We start from the raw sequence: 15,681 nt of genomic DNA on the forward strand, positions 1-15,681 counted from the left end.
ACTTTCCCTTTTTACCCTTTAAGAAAGTCAGTTTTTTGCCCTGATCACCCCCATTTTTTGACTGATGCTGGTGGGTACTGCCTCTGACTGTGCCCTGGCCTCTTCTATGCAGACCCAGGGCCAGTGCTCTGTGTAACAGGAATATGCAAATTAGGCATAATCATAATTGGCAATGACAGCCTACCTGTAAGTGAAGTCCCTAGTATGTAATAGGGGCTAGAGGATTATATGGCCAGTGGATTTAATGCACTCCAGTGTGCACTTCAGTAGTGCTTGCTGTCATTTAAAGGCAGCCCTGCTTTGCAGGCTGCTTTTAAAAGTAAAGTATATGTAAATTCAACTTTGGAATTAAAATTACTTCCCAAGTCTCAAACTATCCTTTTTTGTACATATAAATCACCCATAAAGATTCCCCTTGGTGTCACAGGGGTATGGGGCCTTGTAACTATGAGCAGCAACAGTATAAATGTTGTTATATATGCCCTGGTGAGGGAAAACTGCCAATTTATTCTTTTTTTTCCATTGTAGTATGTAGCTCCATAGGCCAACATAGGAAACCTTTATTAAGGTATAACTATCCCTAGGAGAAGACTACCATTTTTATTCTGGGACTTAAAATGATGGAATAAATCCAGCAATTTGTCACTGTTAGATTTATTTTAACACAGAAAATACGTTATAGAATGTTCCTTTCTGTGACTCAAAATCCAGTCTTCCAGTAGTTCCTTTGATTGGCCAGCCTCTGCCAGGCTTAGCCAAGCTGCCTTAATGAGGTGTAAAGTGTCCTGCATTGAGACAATGGGACATCTGGTGGGTGGAGATCTGCAAGCTGCAGAGTCAAAGGCAGATATGAAGCTGGGTAACCAAACTGGTCTTGAAAGGGGTTAATTACACTTAGGACAGTACACAGCTTTCCCCCCACTTCCTCATACCCCTGCCAGATTAAATTAGCCAAGGGAGTGTTAAAGGAAATAAGCCACACCAGTGGGGTGGCTTAGCCAGATCTTAACCCCAAGGAGAGATTTCCTGGATTTTGGAAGAATAGTGTTTCCAGCAATTGATTTTTGCCACACTTTGCAGGAAGTGGTCACCCCAGATTGTGGTACCCTGCACCCCAGTGGACAGGGGTGCCCCCCTGCTTGTCAGCCAGGGAACAGTAGCTAAATATGGAAGAGTGGTCCACTAAGGCCACTGAGCAACAGGTTAAAAGAGCTTCACCTGCAACATTCCCACCAAGAAGGAACCTGGTGACCACCTTCAACTAGACTTTTGAGGATATGCCAGGTGCATTCTGGGGAAACATAGTCCCAACATCTGAAGGACCATTTCAGAGCTTCTAAACCCTTGTAAATGTGCTGTGGACCACTGGAGACCTAACTGTCTGAAAGAAGATCCAGACGTTTGGAAAATATTGGAGAACATTTGGAAAAAAAACTGTATAAGGCGGCTAACCCGTCAATGAGAGTCAAGCCACCGACATCGAAATGCGCCTCACCCTGAAATTCATGTTCATCCCACTAAAGTTTCCCATCGAGGAGACTTTCAGGTGTAGACCAGGAGGTCCTGCTGAGCCAGGCCAATGATGCACTAGAAAGCACCTTTTATTTATTTATTCTTCATATTGCTGCTTCCCTTCTTCATATTTTTGTCATTTTGGTATTTGGTGTTGCATTTTTAGTATGTGACAAGTCTTACTTATTTGATATATTGGTGTTTTTAAATGCTTTACATGCCTGTCTCTTAAGTTAAACCTATACATATAGGCAAAAAGTGACTGTGTGCAGGAGGGAGCGCACTTTCCAAATATAAGCTATTGTTCATTTGCAAGGTCCATGATGACGTAAAACGATGGGGGGAGTGCTCAAAGAGGTATGCACCCAGCCACAGAGTGCGTAAACTGTCACCCCGATCGGGTTACAGTTGTAATGTGCATAGAAAAAACACCAAGGCACATCCCAAGAAGCTGTAATGTTCAGTTTTATTCCTCGTATTGTCTTTGAATAAGAACAATGGCCTGTGGCCTAAGCTGACATCTTGGAACCAGAATCGAAGATGGAAACATAAATCCTTGTTCAAGTGTACAAGTCCAAATAATATATAACAGCCGTGGACAGCAGTCCAAATAGTATACAAACAGCCGACACGTGTTTCGTCTGGATAGACTTTATCAAGGCTGTGGATATACGCAAAGAAATAACATATCAAAATTTAGAAAAGATTTTTTTCTAAAAGAAGTTTACTACTAGAGAAGAGACATAAATAAAAATTGAGAGAAAAAGGAAGCCCGATTATTAGTCATGAATGTGTGAACCAGAATTGGAGATGCCGTGGTGACTCTCAGTATTAATTTGTGATATGAATCACCCAAAACAGTGTTAAAGTAAAAGAAAAAAAGTGATAGGAAGTAGATGTGTCCCATTAGAAGCTTTAGTGTGGAAGACAAGGAGAAGAAATGGAAAATATAATTGATTGAACAATCCAATAATAGAGCGACATACCTATAGTAAGGATAATATCTCAAAATTCCAAATTGTTAGAAACAAATTAATGTCGTATGTGATGAAAAAACGATCGAAGAAGGTAAAATACGAGGACCATGATAAGCCTGGAAAATGAAAAAGCATAAAACTAGTAAGGGCGGTCCATGACAGCCATATAGAGCCTTTCATATGGTGATTATACAACTTATAAAAGTTGAGGCATCATAGATTATAATGTAATGGATTTAGATGTAATAAGTGTGGTGATCACAGCCCGAGGGGTTAAAGTGCAAATCACCGAAATGAAAATATAATTCATACAATGGTTAATGATATGAAGCCGAATTTCGGCAAAACTAGAAAAGAAAAAAGCCCATAAATAAAAAACGCTGCGTTTAAATGCATTCTACAAGACTGTATTGAGTAGCAGACACAATTAAGGCAACGTATAAAATCAGCAAAAAGACTCAAAATGAGAGTCCGGCTATGTCGCATATTTCGAGTATGGGCTAAACGAGATTGTCAAACGAAGTGTAACAGCCGCAGAGCTACCATCGGGTGCCGGCATATCCCGCCGCACTACCATCACAAAAATGCCCATGCCTAAAGTATCTTAAAGCGCTAATCTCTACATCGTATTAACGGTGCTGCAAATAATAATTGCGCGCCGAGGGTGAAATCCCTCTATTTAGAGCCGAAATAGGAGTGGAAATTAAAAAGCCCATACCTCGAATATCTTCAAGCGTTTCCCTCTACGTCATGTTGGTGGCGCTACAAATAATAATTGCGCGCCGAAGATGAAACCCCCCAATTTAGAGCCGAAATGAGAGTAGAAATAAAAATAGGACTACCACACTAGAGCGGTGATAAATTAAGATGGAAAACGGGCGCCATATTGGAATGTCAAAAAGAAAAATAAAGTAAAAGAAGACAGAAATAGATAGAGGATACAAAGGCCATAACCAACAAGAATATTAACTGAAACAGTCTGTAAGTAGACCCATTTGTACAGTAAAGAACGCTAGTGCATAATGACAGTTACGAGCAACATGGAATATTTGAAAATGCAACTATGTAACTTACAGTACACCAAGAAAACAATGAAACTTATACACATTACAAGAAATCGAGAGGGAATCGTAGGACAATCCGATATAATGGCACATGACATATCATAAAATATCAAGTGTACTAGACATGGAAAAGTGATACAGAATAACAACTACTGATCAATTCCTCCCTTGGCATTATGGATATACTGATCAGGGACGCCAAGGACAAAAGAGAACGATTACTAATAGACATACAAAATTTAGAAAAGGAGATTCAGGACACCAATCTCATAGAGGCCATAGACAAAAATTACAACATTCTAAGCAGTGTACTTCAAAAACATCAAGAATACATAAAAGAGAAAAAATTACATAAATTGAGACGAGATGCAAATGACTATTCTAAGGACAGGGTCTTCACATATGCCCGCAAATTTGACAACCTCAATAGTGAAAGATCAGATAACAGGACTACTACAACCTCCTCAGCTGGTTTTTCCAATGTTACCGCCAGCGACACTGACTTATCTAGTTGCTCTAGTCTCGCAAGTGATGATAGCAATAGTGTCCCACCATAACAGGCAACCACTTCCAGCAATAAATCTACTTTTTTGTTGGAAATGGAAAGATTTCGCAGAGGACAGAAAATCAACAAAATGCCTTCTACAACACACACAAGAGAACCAGAAGGGGCCAAAGAAAGAGTGCCCGAACCGGCAACCAACACAACCAGGGTCACCACAAGATCATCAGCCCGCAATCTGAAGACTTAGATGTAGACCGGACTCACAATGAAGATCTTTGTGTCATGAATTTGTCCAACACCACACTTGACAGCGACCAATTGAGTGTTCTCAATAAGGGTCTTGGTTTTGTACCCATGTCCTTTCCTGACTTTACGCAAATTCATATCGATCTTTTCAAATTTGTGCGGAAGTGTAAACTTTTGAAACATTTCGACCTTAAACATACACACACGGGTAAGGATGAGGCAAACATTACGACTTATGATTTGTCCATTGGCAATCTTAAGGACATACAAACCCTTCTTTCCCTAGAGGGCAACAGTCATATCAACACAACACCCACCTGTGAAGATATTTTGGCTGACCTAGGCATGACTCACTCAGCAACCTGTGACAGTGGTCTTAGACCCTCCTCCAAATTTACTCCACTATTACCACCAGATAATTCAATTGATGTTTTCCAAAAACTGGTCACTAAGGAACTTTATCATCTGGAAGACCAATATACATTGGGACGCAAAACCCTCACACATAACTTGACCCCACAGGAGCACAGGGCCTTATACACCTTGCAACTCAACGAGGACGTAGTACTAAAAGAAGCCGATAAAGGTGGCAATATAGTCATTATGAATCGTTCGGACTATATCAGAGAAATTGACAGACAATTGGAAGACCCACACGCCTATTGTAAATTACAGAACAACCCTATTGTAATGATTACTCAGACTATTGAGACAAAGCTGTGTCACTGGAGAGACAGGGGTCTTCTCACGGACCTAGAGTACAAATATCTATACAATCCCACACCCAGTTTTCCATGTATATATACTCTCCCAAAGATACACAAACAGGCAGCTTTTCCTCCTGGAAGACCTATTATCTCTGGTATCAATTCCCCCACAGAAAACCTGTCTGAACACATTGACTCCTATTTACAACCCTTTGTATGTAATTTGCCCTCGTACATCAGGGACACTTCCCATCTTCTCAGCATCATTGCTGACTTTGAATGGACAAGTGGCCACATCCTTGCAACACTAGATGTTACTTCTCTATACACCTGTATACCCAAAGACAAGGGTATGTTGGCCATACAATACTTCTTGGATAAGAGGGATGCAAGTTTTTTACAACACTCCCACATGTTAATGGATTTAATGGAGCTTACCATGGACAATAATATCTTCCTACATGAAGGCACCTGGTATAGACAGAAACAGGGTGTAGCCATGGGAGCCAAATTTTCACCATCTTTTGCAAACCTCTACATGGGTTATTATGAACACCATCATTTATGGAGGAGCGGCCCACCAGAATTTACACAACACATTATTTACTGGGGTCGCTATATTGATGATGTTCTTCTTTTTTGGTCTGGTGACTCCAACACTCTAGACATATTCATACAGTACTTAAACAACAACTGTTATAACATACAGTTCACTAGTCATTTCAGCATGAGTTCTGTGGATTTCCTTGATATAACCCTGTACATCAAAGACACCTGTATTCTCTCTAAACTATATAGGAAACCAACGGCAACTAACTCGCTCCTTCATGCCAGCAGTTCACATCCACACTCACAGATTAGAGCCATCCCATATGGGGAGGCCACCAGAGTGAGACGGAACTGTCAAGATGACCAAGAATTCGTGACACAACTTAAAATCTTGGAACACCGCTTTGCCAAACGCGGATACCCTAATAAACTGCTTAGTGATACGCGTGATCGAATCATGAAAGTTAACAGAACTGCGTTACTTTCCAAAAAACCACATAGACAGGATGGCACTAGAAAGCCACCATCCTTTATAACTACTTACAGCTGTGCAAGTGCTGATGTTTTCAAAATTCTAAGAAAACATTGGATGATTCTTACATCCGACTCAATATTGGAGAAGAGTCTCCGGACACAACCTGACATGACTTACCGTAGAGGTCGCACCTTGAGGGACCAACTTTGCCATAGCTTCCTGCCTACTATCACCAAAGGCAATTGGCTTCCGCCTCCACCAATGGGTTTCTACAAATGTGGACACTGTAGCATCTGTGAATATGTACAAGACAAAACCAAAAAGTTCATGTATAACACCAATGTTACACACACTATTAAACAGTTCATGAACTGTAACACTAAGGCCCATATTTATACTTTTTGACGCTAAACTGCGCTAATGCAGTTTAGCGTCAAAAAATTTAGCGCCGTCTAACGCCATTCCGAAGCACCATGCGGGCGCCGTATTTATGGAATGGCGTTAGCCGGCGCAAGCAGACCGGCGCTGCCTGGTGTGCGTGGAAAAAAACCACGTACACCAGGCAGCGCCGGCGTAGGGGGAAAATGGCGCTAGGGCGTCTTAAAATGGCGCAAGTCGGGTTGACGCTAAAAAATCGCCTTAACCCGATTTGCGCCATTTTTTCGCCGCCCAGACGCCATTTAAATGACTCCTGTCTTAGTAAAGACAGGAGTCATGCCCCCTTGCCCAATGGCCATGCCCAGGGGACTTATGTCCCCTGGGCATGGTCATTGGGCATAGTGGCATGTAGGGGGGCACAAATAAGGCCCCCCTATGCCACCCAAAAAAAATTGAAAAATATAAAAAATTATACTTACGTGAACTTACCTGAATGTCCCTGGGGTGGGTCCCTCCATCCTTGGGTGTCCTCCTGGGGTGGGCAAGGGTGGCAGGGGGGGTCCCTGGGGGCAGGGGAGGGCACCTGTGGGCTCATTTTGAGCCCACAGGCCCCTTAACACCTACCCTGACCCAGGCGTTAAAAAGTGGCGCAAATGCGGGGTTTTTTGACCCGCCACCTCCCGGCCGTGATTTTTGCCCGGGAGTATAAATACGACGCATTTGCGTCGCCGTCATTTTTTTAGACGGGAACGCCTTCCTTGCATCTCATTAACGCAAGGAAGGCATTCACGCTAAAAAATGACGCTCTTTGCCCATACTTTGGCGCTAGACGCGTCTAACGCCAAAGTATAAATATGGCGTTAGTTTTGCGCCGAATTTGCGTCGAAAAAAACGACGCAAATTCGGCGCAAACGGAGTATAAATACGGGCCTAAGTACATTGTATACTGTATTGTCTGCACTTGTAAGAAAATATACATTGGAAGTACCATTAGACCATTTAAGGAAAGATTACAGGAGCACGTCAGGGCAATCAGAAATAACAACACTGCTTACCCTCTTGCAGCTCATTTCAACAAGCAACATCCACTACAGGAGAGGCTCAATGTACATACTTTTGGAATTGCCACTCTGGGCGGCTGCCCTAGGGGTGGCAACAAAACTCTTCAGCTAAGGCAATTGGAAAGCAGGTGGATTATAAAATTACGAGCAGTGGAGATGGGTTTAAATTCAGATAAGGACTTACATGTCTTTCTATAGTATGTGTTGTACCTATGGACTTGCCTTCATATTCTGTATCACTTTTCCATGTCTAGTACACTTGATATTTTATGATATGTCATGTGCCATTATATCGGATTGTCCTACGATTCCCTCTCGATTTCTTGTAATGTGTATAAGTTTCATTGTTTTCTTGGTGTACTGTAAGTTACATAGTTGCATTTTCAAATATTCCATGTTGCTCGTAACTGTCATTATGCACTAGTGTTCTTTACTGTACAAATGGGTCTACTTACAGACTGTTTCAGTTAATATTCTTGTTGGTTATGGCCTTTGTATCCTCTATCTATTTCTGTCTTCTTTTACTTTATTTTTCTTTTTGACATTCCAATATGGCACCCGTTTTCCATCTTAATTTATCACCGCTCTAGTGTGGTAGTCCTATTTTTATTTCTACTCCCATTTCGGCTCTAAATAGGGGGGTTTCATCTTCGGCGCGCAATTATTATTTGTAGCGCCACCAACATGACGTAGAGGGAAACGCTTGAAGATATTCGAGGTATGGGCTTTTTAATTTCCACTCCTATTTCGGCTCTAAATAGAGGGATTTCACCCTCGGCGCGCAATTATTATTTGCAGCACCGTTAATACGATGTAGAGATTAGCGCTTTAAGATACTTTAGGCATGGGCATTTTTGTGATGGTAGTGCGGCGGGATATGCCGGCACCCGATGGTAGCTCTGCGGCTGTTACACTTCGTTTGACAATCTCGTTTAGCCCATACTCGAAATATGCGACATAGCCGGATTCTCATTTTGAGTCTTTTTGCTGATTTTATACGTTGCCTTAATTGTGTCTGCTACTCAATACAGTCTTGTAGAATGCATTTAAACGCAGCGTTTTTTATTTATGGGCTTTTTTCTTTTCTAGTTTTGCCGAAATTCGGCTTCATATCATTAACCATTGTATGAATTATATTTTCATTTCGGTGATTTGCACTTTAACCCCTCGGGCTGTGATCACCACACTTATTACATCTAAATCCATTACATTATAATCTATGATGCTTCAACTTTTATAAGTTGTATAATCACCATATGAAAGGCTCTATATGGCTGTCATGGACCGCCCTTACTAGTTTTATGCTTTTTCATTTTCCAGGCTTATCATGGTCCTCGTATTTTACCTTCTTCGATCGTTTTTTCATCACATACGACATTAATTTGTTTCTAACAATTTGGAATTTCGAGATATTATCCTTACTATAGGTATGTCGCTCTATTATTGGATTGTTCAATCAATTATATTTTCCATTTCTTTTCCTTGTCTTCCACACTAAAGCTTCTAATGGGACACATCTACTTCCTATCACTTTTTTTCTTTTACTTTAACACTGTTTTGGGTGATTCATATCACAAATTAATACTGAGAGTCACCACGGCATCTCCAATTCTGGTTCACACATTCATGACTAATAATTGGGCTTCCTTTTTCTCTCATTTTTTATTTATGTCTCTTCTCTAGTAGTAAACTTCTTTTAGAAAAAATTATTTTCTAAATTTTGATATGTTATTTCTTTGCGTATATCCACAGCCTTGATAAAGTCTATCCAGACGAAACACGTGTCGGCTGTTTGTATACTACAGGGAGTGCAGAATTATTAGGCAAGTTGTATTTTTGAGGATTAATTTTATTATTGAACAACAACCATGTTCTCAATGAACCCAAAAAACTCATTAATATCAAAGCTGAATATTTTTGGAAGTAGTTTTTAGTTTGTTTTTAGTTTTAGCTATGTTAGGGGGATATCTGTGTGTGCAGGTGACTATTACTGTGCATAATTATTAGGCAACTTAACAAAAAAAAATATATACCCATTTCAATTATTTATTATTACCAGTGAAACCAATATAACATCTCAACATTCACAAATATACATTTCTGACATTCAAAAACAAAACAAAAACAAATCAGTGACCAATATAGCCACCTTTCTTTGCAAGGACACTCAAAAGCCTGCCATCCATGGATTCTGTCAGTGTTTTGATCTGTTCACCATCAACATTGCGTGCAGCAGCAACCACAGCCTCCCAGACACTGTTCAGAGAGGTGTACTGTTTTCCCTCCTTGCAAATCTCACATTTGATGATGGACCACAGGTTCTCAATGGGGTTCAGATCAGGTGAACAAGGAGGCCATGTCATTAGATTTCCTTCTTTTATACCCTTTCTTGCCAGCCACGCTGTGGAGTACTTGGACGCGTGTGATGGAGCATTGTCCTGCATGAAAATCATGTTTTTCTTGAAGGATGCAGACTTCTTCCTGTACCACTGCTTGAAGAAGGTGTCTTCCAGGAACTGGCAGTAGGACTGGGAGTTGAGCTTGACTCCATCCTCAACCCGAAAAGGCCCCACAAGCTCATCTTTGATGATACCAGCCCAAACCAGTACTCCACCTCCACCTTGCTGGCGTCTGAGTCGGACTGGAGCTCTCTGCCCTTTACCAATCCAGCCACGGGCCCATCCATCTGGCCCATCAAGACTCACTCTCATTTCATCAGTCCATAAAACCTTATAAAAATCAGTCTTAAGATATTTCTTGGCCCAGTCTTGACGTTTCAGCTTGTGTGTCTTGTTCAGTGGTGGTCGTCTTTCAGCCTTTCTTACCTTGGCCATGTCTCTGAGTATTGCACACCTTGTGCTTTTGGGCACTCCAGTGATGTTGCAGCTCTGAAATATGGCCAAACTGGTGGCAAGTGGCATCGTGGCAGCTGCACGCTTGACTTTTCTCAGTTCATGGGCAGTTATTTTGCGCCTTGGTTTTTCCACACGCTTCTTGCGACCCTGTTGACTATTTTGAATGAAACGCTTGATTGTTCGATGATCACGCTTCAGAAGCTTTGCAATTTTAAGAGTGCTGCATCCCTCTGCAAGATATCTCACTATTTTTTACTTTTCTGAGCCTGTCAAGTCCTTCTTTTGACCCATTTTGCCAAAGGAAAGGAAGTTGCCTAATAATTATGCACACCTGATATAGGGTGTTGATGTCATTAGACCACACCCCTTCTCATTACAGAGATGCACATCACCTAATATGCTTAATTGGTAGTAGGCTTTCGAGCCTATACAGCTTGGAGTAAGACAACATGCATAAAGAGGATGATGTGGTCAAAATACTCATTTGCCTAATAATTCTGCACTCCCTGTATTTGGACTGCTGTCCACGGCTGTTATATATTATTTGGACTTGTACACTTGAACAAGGATTTATGTTTCCATCTTCGATTCTGGTTCCAAGATGTCAGCTTAGGCCACAGGCCATTGTTCTTATTCAAAGACAATACGAGGAATAAAACTGAACATTACAGCTTCTTGGGAAGTGCCTTGGTGTTTTTTCTTAAGTTAAACCTGCCTGCTTGTTGCCAGCTACCAGAGATTGAGCAAAGGATTAATTTACTGAGACCATAACTGAACCATTTATCGTGTTTTTAGACTTCTTACTAGTAGTAGGTCCCTACTTATCACTACTAATAACCTACTTTCTAACTCTATTTTTAGATATGACATCCTTGGGGTGGTCATCCTCCAACTTTCGCCTGCCTCCTTCCATTTCTCTGAGACTGTTTTTGCTGGTTTTAGGACTGCACACATTACCACTGTAAACCAGTGCTAAAGTGCATGTGTTCTCTCCCCTAAACATGGTAACACTGGTTTCTACCCAATGGACATATTTGATTTACCTTAAGTCTCTAGTAAAGTGCACTACATGTGTCAAGGGCCTTTAAATTAAATGCTACTAACAGGCCGGAAGCACTGATTGTGTCACCCCATAAGCAGCTCCTTAACCATGTCTCAGGCCTGCCATTGCAAGGCCTGTGTGCGCAGTTTCACTGCTACTTCAACTTGGCATTCAAAACTACTTGCCAAGCCTTAAATTCCCCTTTTTTCTTATTAGTCACCCCTAAGGTAGGACCTAGGTAACCCATAGGGCAGGGCGCTATGTAAGTAAAAGTCAGGGCATTTACTCATGTGTATCACATGTCCTGGTAGTAGAAAACTCATTGCTCCTCTCACAGATTAGCATTAGAACTGACCTCGTATACTTTTAAGATTCTTCCAGATTCTGATCTGGAAGGAGTAGCCCTGTTATGTTTAGTATGGCAAGAATGGTAATAGAAAATCCTGCTCATTGGTTAAGTTGCATTTAGAATTACTATTTTAGAAATGCCTGTTTTAGAAAGTGGGCATTTCTCTGCACTTACTGCCATCTGTGCCTTACAGGCTGTTTCCAGTCCACCTATAGTCTGTGCTGGTTGATAGCTCCCCTTGTGCATTCCACCCAGTTAATCATAAACACAGGACACTTAGGGGGTTATTACAACTTTGGAGGAGGTGTTAATCCGTCCTACATGTGATGGATATACCACCAGCCGTATTACGAGTTCCATAGGATATAATGGACTCGTAATACGGCTGGTGGTATATCCGTCACTTTACCATCACTTTTCGGACGGATTAACACCTCCTCCAAAGTTGTAATAACCCCCTTAGTCCCATCTAAATTCATCTGCATACTGAATGGGTCTCCCTGGGCAGCAAGGGTGGAGGGGCTCTCTCTTACATTTCAAAGGCCAGTGGCCTGACCTCACACAAAGGACTTATAACTTCCCACAGGGATCTTGGCAGACAGAACCTGTGCAATTCGAAACCACTCTTTCAAGTTTCCCTTACTTCAAAGGCATGTTTGGGTACATACTCTGGGTCTCAGGCCCCACCAAACCAAACACTTCTGGATCTACACCTGAACTCATCTGAACTGCTTTGATGGGAAGGATTGCTGCCCTGCTTGTTGCCCTGATGCCTGCTGGCCACTGTCTGTGCTGGAAGGTCTCTGCCTTCCCCCAAATGTGCTCTCCAACAGCTTGGATTGAGCTTGACTCCTGTTCTGAAGTCTCAGGGCCAGCAAAGACTTTTAGCTAGTTCTTGAATTCAGCAACGCCAGTAATGACTTCAGCGACGCCAGCGCCGGCGTTGCACCCTGCTCCACCCGCGTGGACCTCGCTGCATGTAACAACAACAGCCTGCAATGAAAGTCTGACACACCACGTCTTGACTGTCTGGATCCATCAACCCACCCGGCCACAAGGAACCGATGCTTCACCACCGATGGCGCAACCAGCTCCCCCTGCAACTAGATAGAACCAACACCTCGCCTCCCCTGCCTTGCAGTACAGAACCGATGCCTCATCTCCTCAAACACCATAAGGGACTGATGCCACACCGGCCTCAGCGATGCCTCACCTCCACGACTCCCTGTGAGGTCCATTCAAAGGTACTGTACTTGGGGGTCAGTGCTATTCTGTGATCAGGACCCGTTGCGCCGGATCCATCAACTATGATGTGATAGCCCCAGTTGTGTTTTTAAGCACTTTAGTGGGATTTAATCTTTAAAAACTCATAATTGTGCTTGTGAACGTTGGATTTTCATTGTTCCAACCTTATTTTATTCAGATAAATATTCTCTATTTTTCTAAACCTGTATGGTGTATTTTTGTGGTGTTTTCACTGGGTTATTGTATGAGCTATTGCACATATCACAGATACTTTACACATTGCCTTCTATGTTAAGCCTGACAGCTCAGTGCCAAGCTACCGGAGGGTGGGAACAGGATAATTTTGTCCATTCGTGGACAAGGGTGCATACCCCTGCTAACTAGAGACTCCATTTCTAACAACAATCTTTTTCCCAACTTAGTTAGTACCCTGTTGCCCGAGATTAACCTTTTCCAAATTGTTTGTGTCCCTTTTGTCTTTTGTCCATATATGTTCTGACCCGCACATTATCCCTTAACTTGGTTAATAGTAGGGGTTTCCCTGTGGCCAGCTAAACTGAACTTTATGATGATTTGAATAGCATTAATGCTTGTCATAGCCGAGCAGCGTTTATTTTCTGTATGTCAGATTTTCTTGTTAATGTTTTGCATCATTCTTATAGAGTTCTTAGATCTATTAATGCTAGTTTGCCTGCACTTATTTCATCCCCTTGAACAACCCTTGGTGATTCTGTATCTTTATAACTTGGTTTTGTAAACTTTCTACAGAACACTAAGCTTGAGTTTGAAATAAATCTCTTTTGTCATGACTGGATTTTTTTTTGTATGGCCATATTGGTCATACTGTGGAACTTAATTGGTCTGTATTGAAAATTGAGTTTTATGATTCTACCACATTCTATTGCAGGGTCCAAAGATCTATTGATCAGAAGTGAAGCATTGATTCCTGTGAAGGATGAAAATGGTCCAGCACATAATTCCTGCTGCAGCGGAGACGGCCACACACTGATCGGGCCTCACCAACCAATGAGGCTAGTGTTGTACTTGATGCTGCAGTGCTCCTTCCTCTCACAGCCCCCACAACCTCCTCACCTGTGGCTAACCAACGAGCGATCCTTACTGTCTGTTGAGGTGTTACACTCTCCAAAAACAAATCCTGTCCTCTGTCACCAACGTGACAATGTAATTCACCACACTGAACACATAAGGCTTGCAGAAGAGAGTGCTTTAATAAACACACCAGCTGGCGTTCAGTCTCACACCAACTGTCACTGGTACCCATGCTCCCTTCCACATTCTCATGGAACCTTCAGCTCCTGAGCAGCTTGTGCTTCATGTGCAGCTTGTGACATCCACCAGCTTCACTAGATATCACAAAGGCTCCTGTCAGTGGTGAGTCTGAAGACACAGATATTGTATCTGGAATGAAGCTGGACATACCTCTTCTTATTGACTCCTCCTCATTTCTTTTTCAACACCATCCAGCTCCAAATGTAACGCAACACAGCTCAAGGTACTGTGTTGTGCTACATTTCTTTACAAAGCCATGCTAGGTGGTGCAAATCTCCCCGTGTGTGGCTTCGTAAATCCTACAGAAGCCATTGCCTTGTCCTTACATTGCAACTTTGCTATACAAGAACAACGCAAAGGGCCAGATTTACTCGAAACTGGCACAGCTCGGTGCTGCACCAAAATCAGCAGTGCCGCACTGCAACTGTTTTGAAACACAGGGCTGCGCTGTATTTACAAGAATACGATACAGCTTTGCGTTTCCCCCTGTGCTGGGTACAGGCATCCTTGCACCATAATGCAAGGGATTCTGCGCTGAAGGGAGTGATTGTTTATGTGCAGAAAGGTGTTCCTTCCTGCACATCAACAATCTACAATGGTGATTTGGCACTTCTATGGGGGTTATTACAACTTTGGAGGAGGTGTTAATCCGTCCCAAAAGTGACGGTAAAGTGACGGATATACCACCAGCCGTATTACGAGTTCCATAGGATATAATGGACTCGTAATACGGCTGGTGGTATATCCGTTACTTTACTGTCACTTTTGGGACGGATTAACACCTCCTCCAAAGTTGTAATAACCCCCTATGTGTCCTGAGTATGCAGCACACATAGAAGTACAAATGTGTCATTTTTGAATGATTGTTTATGTGCAGGAAGCGACACATCCCTGAACATGAACAATCATCCATGGAATTTTGCTTCCTCCATGTGTGCTGCAGAATACAGAAAAATAAAAAAATCATGAGGAATAAAACCCCTGGGGTGGCCGTAGTTTTTGCCGCTGCCACAGATTTACGATTTCTCCTAAATTTGGGGCAGTATCAAAAGCAGTGGAACGCCCACTGCAACACTCAGTACATGCCCGTCTCATATAGAAAACTGAGTCGGAGTGGCCCATCTTCACAAGGAGGCGTAAAACCACAAAAAGTGGTGTTACACCTCCTTGTAAATATGAAGAAGTGGTTAGCGCCACCGAAGCGTCTCAAAATGTGATGCTCTGGTGGGGATATGGCCTTCTAAACCTGGTCCAGAGACTTACTACATCTTAGACATTTTTGTAAATCTCCCACATCAAGAGGAAAAATGATACACTCATACAATGAAAGAGCATTGTGATCAAAATGTATTTAAAGAGGGAGTAAGTGATAAAGAAAATGGAGTACAGCAGAGAAGTGAATAACTCAAAATAAACCTCTTCACAT

This window comes from Pleurodeles waltl, chromosome 7 (assembly GCF_031143425.1).
Source record: "Pleurodeles waltl isolate 20211129_DDA chromosome 7, aPleWal1.hap1.20221129, whole genome shotgun sequence".
In the NCBI taxonomy this organism is placed as follows: domain Eukaryota; kingdom Metazoa; phylum Chordata; class Amphibia; order Caudata; family Salamandridae; genus Pleurodeles; species Pleurodeles waltl.